Here is a 16,873-nt window from a genome sequence, read left to right as displayed (position 1 = left end):
GCTTGATTTATGTTAATTAGGAAAAACTATGTGAGTAGCATTAGTTTAGATTAAACAAATCATATTTATACTTAAAAACTGAGTTGAAGCTATTCATATTTTATTTATAAATATTTTGATATCATTTATGCCAATTCAACTTTAACTTGCAAATACAAACTGACATGTGAGAACATCTAATCAAATTTGATATGTGTGTTTAGACTAAACATATTATAATTTAGAAACATATTTATGTTAGCAACTAGTCATGTTAAAACTTATTTGCAAAAGAGCATTGTATTATGTTGCTTTTATTTATAAAAACTAGTTGCATGCATATTAATCAAACTAATATTTAAGCATATATATAAAAGTCACTTGACATGAAAAACGGCGACACTAGCATGTAGATCACATTGATACGAATCTAACGCAATTGGAACGACTCAAAATGGACTTAAAACGAATATACGACGATGATATTACGAACTAGTGGTAATTTTATAATTACCTCGTCTTCATCCTTTGGCCTCCCGTACAGCCACCACACGGCCATGGCAACAGCAGCTGCCCAGGGGTGGGCTCGACTTGTTGCACGAAGGAGAGGATCGCCGGGCTGGGCAGCAGCCGTGCATAGCGCGCACGCGCGCTCGCCCTTGAGCGAGGTAGCAGCTGGCAGGGCCTGCCCGACAGTGCCAGCGATGGCGCCTGTACCCAAGCAGCACGGCACAGAAGAGAAAAATAAACACCGAAGCATCATCAAACGCAACGAGAAAGGAAAAGTGGAAAAATAATAGATGAAAGCTCATGGAACTTTGATATGGCCATAGTCAAACTCCAGACTGGGGCAAGGTGGCCACGATGGAACTCCATGCGGTTGGGCAGCGCGTCGGCGACGGCGACGGTGGCGGCGATGACGAGAGGTGGAGAAAAATCTAATTTACTACACGAGGGATTTCCCAAACTAGGGGCTCCTCTTACGGTAGTTTTGGTGTACTTTGCCTAATGGGTTGGTATATATTTATAGGAAGAAAAACTTCCCACATATACATCAACTAGCAATATGGTACTAATTGATGTTGCACCCTCCACATTTACTAATGGGCCTAAATAATCATTAAACCCATTAGTAAATAAATGCATGGGCCTTTAGAATTTATTAGGATTATTACACATGGGCTTTGAGTATTGGGAAAAATGAGAGATTTATTATTTTCGGAATTAATTAATTTCATGGATAAAATAATTCTAGAAAAGTCTAGAATCATTATTTAAGCCGCGATAAATACTCTGAAAGCTCTGAAAATTCAAGGAAAATTCCTAGAGACATTATGGAACATGAAGAACCCAAATAAAGTATTTGGAGCCCATGATAAGATAATTTGGACCATCTAAAAATTAAATTATGCTCACATACAAGTAGGAACAAGTTCTAGAAAAAGCTAGAAAATTTCCCGAGAAGTTTGTAGAGATTGATCGACGGATGAGGAACTGAAAGGAGTGATTTACGTTACAAAGAAAAGATTTTAGGAAGCTCTCAACGAAAACATGAGCCGAGAAACAAAGAATTTCATTGTAGAAAAAAATAAAAGCGTGTCAAAGAAGGAAAATTGATTTACTAACGCATTTTAAAGACTTTGCTCACTCTCTACACACAAAGAAGCAACAAGCAAACATCACATCATCCAAACGCCCTTCAAAATTAGAAAACTTTGAAAATTCACATTTTTCCTATAACTAAATTTGCGCTAGCTCAAAACTAAATATGGTAAATATTATCCAAATATTAAAATAATTCATTTTATTTAGTGTTTTCTATCCACAACCCAAAATCAAAAATTTTGGGGTGTGACAGGCATTTATTCTTCGATGGCGGTGGTTCTCTTCGAGTTGAAAGGGAAGATTAAAGAGATAAAAAATGGCGGCTAGGGTTATGTGATGGTCCATGCTGGAGGGGTCTGGTTAGGGCTGACTAAGGTAGTGGGGGCACGGGCGCAAGGAGAGGAGGGGGTGAAAGCCCAAGTTTGAGTTTGTCTAATTGATGAAACCTAAGTGTACTAACCATTGTCATTAAGTGATGAATATGAGCTAAGTTGGTACACACCAAGTGATGGAGCTAGATGATGGTCAAAGTGGTGGTGATGGCCAAATGAGATGATCAAGTGCTCCAACTTGGAAAAGAAGAAAGAGAAAAATAAAATTGGCTCAAGGCAAAGGTATAAAACCTAAGACCATTTTGTTTTGTCGGTCAAGACACAATAGAGTGTGTAATCGGGTTTAGGATAGATAATCGTACTATAAAGAGGGGATATATTTAACTGCAATGGTTATCTAGTGTCACTAAGTGTGAGTCTCATTTGCAATATACATTACGCTTAGTGACATGGTGAGATGCGTGAGAAAGTCTGGGAATTTTTCTTTGTGAAAAGCTATCTCAAGTGCTGAATTTGGTTTGGTGCTTTTTGGGAAGAGATGGCACTTGCTTTGGGCATGTTGTGAAGTCTAACTAGAATTTCTTGCTCATAGTGCTAATTATTATAGTTAGAGGTGCTCTGTTTGTTTGGCGTAATTAGCTGGAAATTAGTTGCCCCAAGCTAGAATTTCTATTGTGGTAGTTGAACTGTGGAGAGGAGTGCGCGCCCAAGAAATTCCAAGCCGCCGCCTAGAATTTCCAGTGCGGGAGGCCTTCCAGCGCCAATAGTCGGGAGAGCGCCCACCCAAGAAATTCCAAGCCTCCGCTTGGAATTTCTAGTGCGGGAGAAGGACTTGAGCAATGGTCGGGAGGAGGAGGCCAACTAGCTAGGTTTCTAAGTGGCGTGCCCCCTTCTTCTTCCTCCATTCTTTTCCCCATTCTTACAACTTTGGAGATTCAAAATTGAAGAGAAAAGCTCTCCCCCCTCTCTCTCTTCCAAAGCTTTGAGCTAACCCCAAGTAAGAGATTGAGGATTCGAAGTGTTGATCTTGTGAGCTTCAAGAGCATCTCCTCCCTCTCCTCTCGTTCTCCAAGTGTGTGCATTTGAGATCGCATTTAGCGGCACTAGGTGGTGATTGTGGATTTCTTATTACTCTTGGTGATTGTCATCACCTAGATGGTTGCTGATTTGTTGATCGGTAAGGAGATTTGGTGATTGTGTTTGCCCCCTATCAAGGATTATATTTGTGAGGGGTTCTTGACCTTTTCTCTATGGGAGATCGCAAAAGGTACTCTAGTGGATTGCTCGTGTCATTGAGTTACCCTCACTTGTGGGTAGGTTCTTACGGCGTCCATTTGTTGGGCTAGGTTTGTGAAATACCTATTAGCCGCCGAACCACCAAGTGTTGGTCCACACAATGGGGACTAGCGTGCTGGCAAGCACATGAACCTCGAGAGAAAAATCTTGTGTCTATTGTGATTGGAATTCTCCTGATGATTCACTTGGTATTCATATTGTGATTGGTTCATCTTTCTTCCTACGGCAGTATAATCACCCTACTCACTCTCTTGTATTTACATTTGTTATATAGTTGTGTAGCAAGCTCTTTAGTGTAGCTAATTTGAGAGCTTGCTTGTTAGTAGAGTAGCTCATTTAGTGAAGCTCTTTAGTGTAGCTTGTTTGAGAGCTTTTAGTGAGTAGTAACATAGCAATTGATTGGTCTAGAGATTATAATTAACTAGAATTGTTGGGATAGGTCGCTTGCAATCCTTTGTAGAGCTAGAGCAAAAAGGTCCGCTTTCTAATTGACTAATTAGTTACTCTAGTGTTTTGTAGAAATTTTTATTAGGCTATTCACCCCCCTCTAGCCATTTAGAACCTTTCAAGTGGTATCAGAGCCATGGTCATCATTTAATCAAGGCTTAACAACCTTCGGTGTCAAAAGATGGCTCAAGTTGTGTTCAACCATGTGGGGGGCAAACCACCTTTCTTTGATGGCACATGTTATAATTATTGGAACAGAAAGATGAAGATGTATCTTGGTTCAATCAATGATCAAGTGTGGGATGTGATCGAGAGTGACTATGTAATTCTTGATCCCACCAATCTCACCAACCAAGACAAGACAAGCAAGCAATGCAATACAATGGCTCTCAACACCATCTACAATGCCATTGATTCAAAGGTGTTTGAGCAAATCAAGGATTGTAAAAGAGCTAGTAAAGTGTGGAAGAAATTGAAAGAAAGTTATGAGGGCACACTGGTGGTCAAGAGTGCCAAGTTGTACATTCTCAAGGACAAGTTGACAAGCTTAAAGATGAAGAATGATGAGAGCATTTTGGAGATGTTCCATAGATTGCAAGTGACCATCAATGACTTGAAGGCTTTGGGTGAGAAGATAAATGGTGATTATGTCTCTCATTGGTTCTTGATGTGCTTACCTCCAAGATTTGAGACATTGAGATTGATCATCATAAGAGGAGCATTGAAGGACCTAACCCATAACCAAGTACTAGGTGATGTCATGACACAAGAGACATACCGTGTAGAAAGGGAGGGGGTTGACCAAGATGAGATGAAGGATGAAGACAAGAAGAAGAAAAGTGTAGCATTCAAGGCTAGCACCTCATCTAAGAGCAAGGGCAAAGCAAAGAAAGAAGAATCAAGTGAAGAGGAAGAAGCTAGTGACTTCGATGATGAAGCTATGGCTCTCTTTGTGCGCAAGATGGGCAAATTCATGAAGAAGAAAGGCTATGGTGCAAGAAAGAGAAGAGATCACAATAAGGAGTATGTGAGAAGATGCTACAAATACAAGAGCAAGGATCATGTTGTAACAGATTGTCCCTACAATAGTGACAATGATGAGGATGAGAAGAAGAAAGAAAAGGAGGAGAAGAAGAAAAAGAAAGAGAAGAAGATGACATTCAAGAAGAAGAAGGGTAGTGGCTATGTGGTCACTTGGGATAGTGATGGCTCTTCGGATGATGATGATTCTAGTGATGATGACAAGAAATTTGTCAAGAAGGCACTAGCAAGCATCGCCATCAACAACAAACCTTCTCTCTTCGACACTTCATCAACATGCTTAATGGTTAAGTCCACTAAGGTACAAAATGATGAGAGTGATAGTGATAGTGATGAGAAGGTAGACCTCATGGACATGCTAGAACAAGCTCATTCTTGTCTTGAGTTAAAGAGGAAGGAGTGCAAAGAATTGCGCAAGGAGATTAAATCTCTCAAGCAATTCTTTGATGAGCTCAATGCTTCTCATGATAGTCTAAAGGAAGACCATGAGGAGCTTGGCAAGGCTCACACTAAGTTTGAAAAGGCTCACTCCTCTCTTCTTGAGCAAGCCAAGAAAGAGGTTGTTGTAACATGTGACATAGGCTCTACTTGTGATCTAATTAGTGAATCTTTTTATGATCCTATCATTGTTGCTCCCAATAACCCTTCTTGTAGCACTTCCACTTCTACTTCATGTACTAGTGATGGTTTCACTTGTGATGCCTCACTAATGGTTGAGAATGAGACCCTCAAGAAGGAGGTCAATGAGCTCACTCGTGCCTTAGGCAAAGCCTATGGTGGTGAGGACCGCTTGCTTATGTGCTTGGGTAGCCAAAGAGTATCTCTCTACAAAGAGGGATTAGGCTATACCCCCAAGAAGGGCAAGGCGGCCTTTGCTCCTCACAACACTAGTTTTGTGAAGAACAATGGTCGATATTGCTATAGTATCAAGCAAGTTGGTCACAAAGAGCATGATTGCAAGAATAGGAAATCACATGCTAATGTATCCTCAATTAAGTTTGATTCTTGTTATTTGCTTACCAAGGGTGCCAATGGTGTGAAGGCTAAGTTTGTTGGTACATCCATGTTGGGCCCAAAAAAGAAGGCCATTTGGGTACCAAAGAGCTTAATGACTAACCTTCAAGGATCCAAGCAAGTTTGGGTACCTAAAAAGAATTAATCTTCTTTTGTAGGTCAATTACAAAGCTGGAGGAAGGCATTGGGTGCTTGATAGTGGGTACACACAACACATGACCGGTGATGCAAGAATATTCAATTCAATCAACACCAATGATAGCAATGGTTATGATAGTATCACATTTGGTGACAATGGCAAAGGCAAGGTCAAAGGGCTTGGTAAGATTGCAATATCTAATGACTTGAGCATTTCCAATGTGCTACTAGTAGAGTGCTTGAACTTCAACCTATTGTCGGTAGCTCATTGTGTGATCTCGGTTTCAAGTGCATATTTGGTGTGAATCATAAGCGTCGATGGCTCTAACTTAATATTCAAAGGATTTAGATATAAAAATCTATACTTGGTTGATTTCAATGCTAGTGAAACACAATTGTTAACATGTTTGTTCACCAAATCTAGCATGGGTTGGTTATGGCATAGAAGGATTGGTCCTATTGGAATGAAACAATTGAATAAATTGATTAAGCATGATCTTGTTAGAGGCTTGAAAGATGTCACATTTGAGAAAGATAAATTGTGTAGTGCTTATCAAGCCAGAAAGCAAGTTGGTAACACACATCCGAAGAAGAGCATCACGAGCATATCTAAGGCATTTGAGTTACTACATATGGATTTGTTTGGGCCAACAACATACACTAGCACTGGTGGCAACAAATATGGCTTTGTGATAGTGGATGATTTTACAAGATATACATGGGTAGTCTTTCTTGTTGACAAGAGTGATGTGTTTGATACATTCAAGTCATTCATCAAGAGCATTCACAATGAGTTTGAAACTACAATCAAGAAAGTTAGAAGTGACAATGGTAGTGAATTCAAGAATACAAGAATTGATGAGCTATGTGATGAGTTTGGAATTAGGATCAATTCTCGGCCAAGTCCACTCCATAATCAAATGGCCTTGTTGAGAGAAAGAATAGAACTTTGATTCACATGGCAAGATCAATGCTTAGTGAGTATAATGTTAGCCATTCATTTTGGGCCAAAGCAATCAACACGGCTTGCTATTATAGCAATTGTCTCTATTGTCATCCTATGTTGGAGAAAACCCCATATGAGATCTTGAATGGTAGAAAGTCCAATATTGCATAATTTCGGGTTTTTGGTTGCAAATGCTATATCTTGAAGAAAGACACTAGATTGAGCAAGTTTGAGAAGAAATGTGATGAAAGTTTCTTGCTTGGATACTCCACTACTAGCAAGACTTATAGAGTTTGGAATTTGGCAAGTGGTACTCTTGAGGAGGTTCATGATGTTGAATTTGAGGAAACCAAGGGTTCCCTAGAAGAAGATAAGAATCTAGATGATGTAAGAGGCACTCAATTAGTTAATGCAATGAAGAACATGGATGTTGGTGATATAGGGCCTAGAGAGTTGATTGATGTTGAAGATGACAAGAATCAAGTGCTCTCTAACTCAAATGTGCAAGCTAGTGGTTCTCATGATCAAAATCAAGCTAGTACAAGTGATGCTCAGTGCAAGATCAACAACAAGTGCATAGTTCATCATCTCAAGTGGATCATTCAAATGACAAACCAAGTGCAAGCAATCAAGTTCAAATACTCCAACCAACCAATATTGCAAGAGATCATCCATTGGATACTATTATTGGAGATATTTCAAGAGGTGTGCAAACTAGATCAAGATTGGCTTCTTTTTGCGAGAATTTCTCATTTGTATCATCAATTGAACCAAAGAAGATAGATGAAACTTTAAAGGATGTTGATTGGGTCAATGCCATGCATGAAGAGCTAAACAATTTCACAAGAAATCAAGTATGGGAGTTAGTTGAGAGGACTAAGGATCATAATGTGATTAGAACCAAGTGGGTCTTTTAGAACAAGCAAGATTAAGATGGGATTGTTGTAAGGAACAAAGCAAGATTGGTAGCTCAAGGTTACACTCAAGTTGAGGATCTTGACTTTGGAGAAATATGTGCCCCGGTTGCTAGATTAGAAGTAGTTAGGATTTTGCTAGCCTATTCTTGTGCCCACAGCATCAAGTTATACCAAATGGATGTGAAGAGTGCTTTCTTGAATGGGTACATAAATGAGTTGGTATATGTTAAACAACCACCCGGTTTTGAAGATGAGAAGAAGCCCAACCATGTTTACAAGTTGAGAAAGGCATTGTATGGCTTAAAGCAAGCACCTAGAACATAGTATGATAGGCTGAGGGATTTCCTACTCTCTAAAGGGTTCAAGATGGGTAAGGTTGACACTACTCTCTTCACCAAGAAGATAGGCAATGACTTATTTGTGTTGCAAATCTATGTTGATGACACTATCTTCGGTTCAACCAATCAAGACTTTTGTGAAGAGTTTGGAAAGATAATGGCTAATAAGTATGAGATGTCCATGATTGGAGAGCATAGTTACTTCCTTGATCTTCAAATCAAGCAAATGAAGAATGACATATTTCTAAGTCAAGGCAAGTACATCAAAGACATGCTCAAGAAGTTTGGAATGGATGATGCAAAGACAATTAATACACCTATGGGGACAAATGGAAACTTGGATAGTGATGCTAGTGGCAACATGGTGGATCAAAAGATGTATCGGTCTATGATTAGAAGCCTAATCTATGTGACCGCATCAAGGCCGGATGTGATGTTTAGTATATGATTGTGTACTAGATTCCAAGCCTCACCAAGAGAAAGTCATTTGAAGGCAACAAAGAGAATATTGAGGTACTTGAAGCATTGACAAAATGTTGGATTATGGTATCCCAAAGGAGCAAACTTTGAGTTGATTGGATATTCGGACTTCGATTATGCGGGATGCAAAGTTGAGAGAAAGAGCACATCGGGCACATGTCAATTATTGGGAAGATCACTTGTGTCTTGGTCATCAAAGAAGCAAAATAGTGTGGCTCTTTCAACCACCGAAGCAGAGTATATTTCGGCCAGTAGTTGTTGTGCTCAATTACTTTGGATGAAGGCTACTTTGAATGATTTAGGAATCAAGTTCAAACAAGTGCCATTGCTATGTGACAATGAGAGTGCCGTGAAGCTCACCAACAATCCGGTTCAACATTCAAGAACAAAGCATATAGATGTCCGACATCATTTCATTAGAGATCATCAACAAAAGGGTACATTTGTATTGAGAGTGTGGGCACCGATGATCAAATTGCCAATATTTTCACCAAGCCACTTGATGAGAAGAGGTTTTGTAAGCTAAGCAATGAATTGAACATACTTGACTTCTCAAATATGTGTTGATGTACCCCCAACTTGTATGACATGCCTCTCGTTCGAGCAAAGCAAGGTAAAATTGGTTGACATGTCATTCATCCTTTGCTAAAGACTTGTTTAGTGCATCTAGTCATTCCTCATATGTATTAGGATCATCCATGAAAATTAAATGATTTTGATGCTTATATGGTACCACTATTGCTTCTATGTTTGAAATGATCTAGTGGTAGCATATGACATGTTTGTGGGCTTGTGAACCTAGCATTTAATCTATAAAATGAGCTATAAGTGTTTAACTCAACATTGTCAAGATAACCTTTGCAATGAGGTGTGAAGAAGCTTGCCATATTGGATCAAACCGACTTAAATATCTTTTGCAAGTGATCTAGATTGAGCCAGGGAAAATGATCCTCATATAACAAGGTTTCACCTCACCTATCTAAAACTTGAGCTCACTGTTTGTGGAAATTAATGCCAAAGGGGGAGAAGTAATTCACAAATATAGGGGGGAGAGAAGCACAAAGATAAGATAGAAGAAAGGAAGGGGACCAATTAAAATTTAAAGCACACAAGTAGGGGGAGCAAGCTCATAAACTTGTATGTTGTATTTGTATGTGCATTATATATGTTTGCTTGCATGACACAAGTTTTAAGTTCCATATCCATGCTTGTGTGGTGTATGCTAGATATATAGAACATGATTGATGAAATGAAAACTAGCATGCATAGGATGATAGCTAGATGTGACTTGCACTCTTACAAGTGGTATTAGAGCCTTACTTTTAATATTGATCTCATGAGGTATGTAGTGTTTGTGTTTTGCAAGTGTATCTAGCTAACCACGGTGCTAAGGATGGTATTCAAATGGCAACTCGATTGGTATCACGCTTCAAAGGTTCATTCTTTACACCTTAGCATCATTTGATAGTCATTACTCTCCCACATTCCTAATCTATGTATATGTGCAAGCTTTCAAATCCAAACACTTAGCACATATATAGGTGGAGCTAATACTAACAATTCGGGTTTATGAAACTTGTCCAAATCCTTTACACATGGTAAAAATGCTTGGGCAAACAACATGAATCCAAAATGATTTTAATTCATATCTTTGTGAAAGGTTGTCATCAAGTACCAAAAGGGGGAGATTGAAAGCCCTAGTTTGGTTTTGGCTAATTGATGAAACCTAAGTGTACTAACCATTATCATTAAGTGATGAATATGAGCTAGGTTGGTACACACCAAGTGATGGAGCTAGATGATGGTCAAGGTGGTGGTGATGGCCAAATGAGATGATCAAGTGCTCCAACTTGGAAAAGAAAAAAGAGAAAAACAAAATGGGCTCAAGGTAAAGGTATAAAACCTAAGGCCATTTTGTTTTGCCGGTCAAGATGAAATAGAGTGCGTGATCGGGTTTAGGATAGATAACCATACTATAAAGAGGGGATATATTTAATTGCAATGGTTATCTAGTGTCACTAAGTGTGAGTCTCATTTGCGTATACATTACGTTTAGTGACGTGGTGAGATGCGTGAGAAAGCCTAGGAATTTTTCTTTGTGAAGGCTATCTCAAGTGCTAAATTTGGTTTGGTGCTTTTTGGGAAGAGATAGCACTTGCTTTGGGCATGTTGTGAAGTCTAACTGGAATTTCTTGCTCATAGTGCTAATTATTCTAGTTAGAGGTGCTTTGTTTGTTTGGCGTAATTAGCTAGAAATTTAGTTGCCCCTAGCTGGAATTTCTATTGCGGTAGTCCAACTGTGGAGAGGAGCGCGCGCCCAAGAAATTCCAAGCCGCCACCTAGAATTTCTAGTGCGGGAGGCCTTCCAGCGCCAATGGTCGGGAGAGCGCCCGCCCAAGAAATTACAAGCCTCCGCCTGGAATTTCCAGTGCGGGAGAAGGACTTGAGCAACGGTCGGGAGGAGGAGGCCAACTAGCTGGGTTTCTAAGTGGCGTGCCTCCTTCTTCTTCCTCCATTCTCTTCCCCATTCTTGCAACTTTGGAGATTCAAAATTGAAGAGAAAAGCTCTCCCCCCTCTCTCTCTTCCAAAGCTTTGAGCTAACCCTAAGTAAGAGATTGAGGATTCGAAGTGTTGATCTTGTGAGCTTCAAGAGCATCTCCTCCCTCTCCTCTCCTTCTCCAAGCTTGGTGCTTATTCATGAAAGGTTGGGGAAACCCTAGTGTGTGCATTTGAGATCGCATTTGGTGGCACTAGGTGGTGATTGTGATTGTGGATTTCTTATTACTCTTGGTGATTGGCGTCACCTAGACGGTTGGTGATTTGTTGATCAGTGAGGAGATTTTGTGATTGTGTCTGCCCCCAATCAAGATTTATATTTGTGAGGGGTTCTTGACCTTTTCCCCATGAGAGATCACAAAAGGTACTCTAGTGGATTGCTCATGTCATTGAGTTACCATCACTTGTGGGTAGGTTCTTGCTGCACTCATTTGTTGGGCTAGGTTTATGAAATACCTATTAGCCGCCGAACCACCAAGTGTTGGTCCACACAACGGGGACTAGCGTGCCGGCAAGCACGTGAACCTTAGGAGAAAAATCTTGTGTCTATTGTGATTGGAATTCTCCCGGTGATTCACTTGGTATTCAATTGTGATTGGTTCATCTTTCTTCCCACGACGGTATAATCACCCTACTCACTCTCTTGTATTTACATTTGATATATAGTTGTGTAGCAAGCTCTTTAGTGTAGGTAATTTGGGAGCTTGCTTGTTAGTAGAGTCATTTAGTGAAGCTCTTTAGTGTAGCTTGTTTGAGAGTTTTTAGTGAGTAGTGACGTAGCAATTGATTGATCTAGAGATTATAATTAACTAGAATTGTTGAGATATGTGGCTCTTTAGTGTAGCAAAAAGCTTCGCTTTCTAATTGACTAATTAGTTGCTCTAGTGTTTTGTAGAAATTTTTATTAGCCTATTCACCCCCTCTAGCCATTTAGGACCTTTTAGGGGGGGGAGAGGAACTGGAATAAATGGGATTACCCCAAACTATTCTTGCTTAAGGTTGAATGGTTACAAGCCCCATATATTTATAGTCCTGGGAGACTTAATCCGTAAGCAATCTACCATTTTCCTAAAAGAGCCCTTATAAATTTGGGCTGCTTACAAAACTAATTATTTTTCATCCTCTCTAGCAAGATCTCAATCTATTCTATCTAATAAAATACTCTATCTATTTTCCTAATTTACCTAAAAACATGGAATAACGAGGGAGGGGTGGGAGGCTGTACCCCCTTGCTCGCGCCCGCCATCGGCGCACTGGTGGCTTTCTTGGACGGTGCCGCTGCTCCGCTTCGGGCGTTGGTCGGCCTGTCTGGCCCGCTGGGGAGGGTCCTCTTTAGGACCATGACATCTCCCCTTCTCCACTTGGCACGTCCTCGCACCGAATCCTTGCCCAGGTGTTGATGCTATCTGTGGGGCGACCCTCGCTGTGGTGAACTGCATTCAATTTGGTTGAAGCACGACCTTGTATGATGCCTTGTTGACTCATGTTGTCCCCCTTATGTTGTCAATGATGAACTCAAGGCAGTTTTGCAGGTAGCCGATGTAGCCCGCTCGGTGGTAGTTGCGTGTTTCTATTGGGTACACTTGTCCATGCAGTTTTGGAGTTGTGATGAGGGATGCGGAGTGTATTTCTGCTTTGATGGAGAGTGTTTCTATGTTGCTTGGGGGTCTCTTAAATTGATATACCTGGTTGTTGATGTTCGGGGCGGCGAATCCTGTGAATGCGTCCCCTGTGGCTGAGTCTAGGATTTCCTCGAATAGGAGGGACACATTTGACTTTGTACTCTGCAGTTGTCCCATTTCTTTGTCGCACACACTAATTTCTGTGTCGTGTTGGACGGAAGGAGTTTTACCTTTTTAAAAATTGTACGTACTTAATTTAGAGTTTGCAGCTATGCCCTTCAAATCCGCTATTTGTGTGCATGCCACTATAATTTGTGTGTGCACCACTACCCTGTGTCGCACACACTAATTTCACTGTCATACACACAAACTTTGAAAAAGGCTGGTCATTTGGCCTGACAAACATGGAAATATTTCTCGCAATATTAATGGCATCAATAACTACACACCGTAAGTAGTTGGAAATTAATATACTGGATAGCGTTATTGAGCAAACATTGTTGTTCCATTCTTTCGTGCTGTAGTTAGGGCAATGTGTGTCTAGAAATTACGAGATTAATTGGAACACTGTCGGATTTTATGACAATCCAACGGTCTAGAGTAGATTGAGAAAAGGAATATATACCATCGATCTTCTTAATGATCATCTATCTAACGGTATAGATTGAACCCTTCATACAATTTTTTTTAAGTAATTAATGTTAGTCACATCTGGAAACAAACTAGAACTGTACTAGTGATGAAGAAGCAATTAGGAAAATAACCAAATAAGCTTACCACTTACAACGAAAAGGCACGAGAAAAGGGTAATGGGGAGATGTGGAGATCTGGGCAGTGGGGAGCTGGACCACCATGCTGCCGCCGAGTAGCAGCCTGCACTTGAATCGTATCAAGAATGGGAATGGAAGGAGATGATGCAAAGGAGGAGACGGGGATGGAGGGGGGATCTGAATGAGACATACCTAGATTTGCCACCGGCGTTTTGGAGGAGTGGAGCACACATAGGAGCGCTGCGGCAGTGGCGGGAGCGGTGTGACGACATTTCCTCTCTCTTCTAGCGGTAGGCGCGTGAGGGGCAAGCGAAGGTGCCTCCACGCGCGCGCTCGTGAAACAGGGCGACCGGAGTTGAGTGTCGCACGCTTGTGGAAGGTGGCGACTGGAGTGGATCGCCGTGATGGGGGGGGGGGGGGTCGTAGCGTTCGCGGGGGCGTGTGCGGGTACGGTCAACCAGTGGTCTTGTGTTGGGTGGGTGGGGGTGTCGGGCGCATATGTGAGTATGCGGGGACTGAGGTTCAATTTCGCTGCTATTTGATCTTTAGCGCTAATAGGAACAATTAGCCTTGAAATACACTAAATGGGCATTCAATTAGCAGTGCTAAAAGGGCCCAATTAAGGTCGTGGGGGCCCAAAATGAACGGCCAAATATAAAGAGTGACCGGCATCCAAGAATGTAACCCTTGCCAATTGACCATTCCCCAGTCCCGACTCCTCTTGGTCTCTCGACGGCGGCAGTAGCTATTGCGATACATAGTAGTAGCGGCTATTGCACAACGTGTGGCGGCGACGGCCTCAATCGATAGCAGTAGCGCGAATTGCAGAGATCCGGGCACTCTAACTCCCTCAAGCAAGCTTGCCATCCACTCGCCGGTGTGACCATGCCGCGGGACCAGAAGGAGATTGATAGAATTAGTAAACGTGATCTACTTGTGTGGCCGCATGGGCTTGGCTCCCATGCGGGCTTGCCTATCTGGCTCCCCACTTGCCTTCTTATGTACCAAACATTCCTTGGTTAATCATTCAAGCATTCTCCATTTTTCCTGTTTCATGGCGTCAGTTGCATAGGTTTCGATCCTCACCGTAGCTGCCGCCAGCTTCTGCAACCGTCTATCCCCGGGGAGAGATCGATTTCCGACGGGTGTAGCGCCCCCTGTTTAGGTGCCCAATCCTATTGATCCGGCTGCCATCCTCATCGTTGTCAGCAGCAGATCGGGCCCTCTCGCGATGCCGCACCACCTCGTCACCCTCTCCACTCTTGCCGTGGAGGACGTTGGGTGTCACCTCATCCCGCGTCGCCTTGCTGGTCGCGCAGGCCAGGTTGACCCCAACACCGAGCCACCATGTGGCGGACGGTCACTATGCGCCATCCTCCTGCGAGCCCGCGCAACTGCGACCCATCGTGCGCCCCGCGGTGCGCCGCTCCGTCCGACTTTGGCAGCTCGCGTCGCCGGCTGGGACGAGCCGCGCCGAGGCGCACTGTCATCAGGGGCGCCGCCCGATCGGGCCACGCCATCATCGTTGTGCTATCTCGCAGGGTACACCTGATCTCCTGCTGTTGTATCTTTTTGGTTTTGCTCGATCTGGGTTGTGTCGCCCATCGCCTGTCAACCTCGCGCGTACCTTCTCCAGCTTCGGCATCGACTACACTGACGTCTCCATCGTTGGTTCGTCAACGACACCATCGTCGAGTACTATGTGCATCTTCAATGAGCAACACGGCTGTTGTTGTGTCGCCTCATCGGGCCACAGCACCACCGTCGATGTGTTCGCTTCGCCGTTGCATCTACATCGCCGTCCCCTATGTATCAATGGCTGTGCTGCCCAATCTTTGCTGTGCTGCCCAATCTTTGTTGTGCCATCAGTCTGCACAAGGTCTTCGTCCTGCTGATTGGGTCTTCATCAACGAGCTGCCGCTACTCGCGCCATCGCTGAGCCCTGCTCGCCGGCCACCCCTTCGCGTCGTCGTTGAGCCCTGCTCGCCGACGCGTCCTCTTCCGCACTGCTTCTTCTTCATCTAGCACAACCACATCGTCAAATCCAGCCGCGCGTATGGTTGGGGACCTCTACCTTGTTCGCCCGGTATTGGCAACACCGACGCGCGCTTTGGTCCTAACGCGTTGCTGGGTCTGGCAAATCCAGCCGCGCGTCGGCGCTCAGGCGGCTTGACTGCATCGACTTCGGCATCAACCCTCGCGTTCCCACCCCGTTTGCCTCGATTGCGTCGTCGCCTTTCTCTACGTCCACGACGGCCCTGACTGCATCGACTTCAACATCGCCCCCTCCCATGACGATTGCCTTGACGCGTCTCCGTCATCACCCTGGCGCCCCTTGTGCACTTGCAGCTCCATCGGCACGGCAACCCGACCACAACTACGTCGACCTCGGCTATCTTCAGCACGGCTTCTTCGAACATGGCAATTGCACCCTTAAGCTCGGCTACCTCAACATCAGCAAAAGGGCTATCATCTGCATGAGTCCTCGCAGGTTTTCTCTCCAGTCACAGTGTCTGCACCGCGCCAACGTGTGACTACGAGGGGATGTCAGTTGACTTCTAGTCTCACCATCAGCTCACGCTTCGACTGCAGGGTAGTGATAGAATTAGTAAACGTGATCTACTTGTGTGGCCTAGGCTTGGTCACCTTGACCCCTACGTGTATGGGTGATCTACTTGTGTGGCCGCATGGGCTTGGTTCCCTACGTGTATGGCATACGGGCTTGCCTATCCGGCTCCCCACTTGCCTTCTTATGTACTAGATCCGTCCCAAATTATAAGACGTTTTGGCTATGTCTAGATACATAGCATTATGTATCTAGACATAGCCAAAACGTCTTATAATTTGGAACGAAGGGAGTACCAAACATTCTTTGGTTAATCATTCAAGCATTCTCCATTTTTCCTCTTTCAGAGATGAGCACGTCCTGCTTTCCTCATCAGTTCTTTGTTGAGTAGGAAGGCCACCAAGTTACCCCTTACACTCTCGGCTTGGCACATGGTGCATGCAGTGCTACCTCCGTCCTGTTTTATTAAGTCAATTTTTTAAAAGCTTAACCAAATATATAGAAAAAACACAGAGATTTATGAAATCAAATTAATATCATGAGATACTATGAAATATAGTTTTATGTGCACATGTATTCGAATATATATATTTTTTTATCTCAGGTAAGATCATGATATATTTTTTTCGCAACCGTGCCGTAGCACATATTTCATTATAAGAGGTAGTAGAAGTTCACAACATAAAAGCGCCTCACTGTCCTAAGATGCTTGTAGCCCGCCAGCAGCCATTCGTTTGCCTTCTGCGTCAAGGCGATCGGTGACGATATCGTCCTTTGAGAAGTCTTGCATTTCTTGATCGCAGCCACCATTGGATGATGTCCTCG

Source organism: Miscanthus floridulus, chromosome 16 (genome assembly GCF_019320115.1).
Source record: "Miscanthus floridulus cultivar M001 chromosome 16, ASM1932011v1, whole genome shotgun sequence".
In the NCBI taxonomy this organism is placed as follows: Eukaryota; Viridiplantae; Streptophyta; class Magnoliopsida; order Poales; family Poaceae; genus Miscanthus; species Miscanthus floridulus.
The sequence above is the reverse complement of the archived record's forward strand: the minus strand, read 5'-3'. Positions refer to the sequence as shown.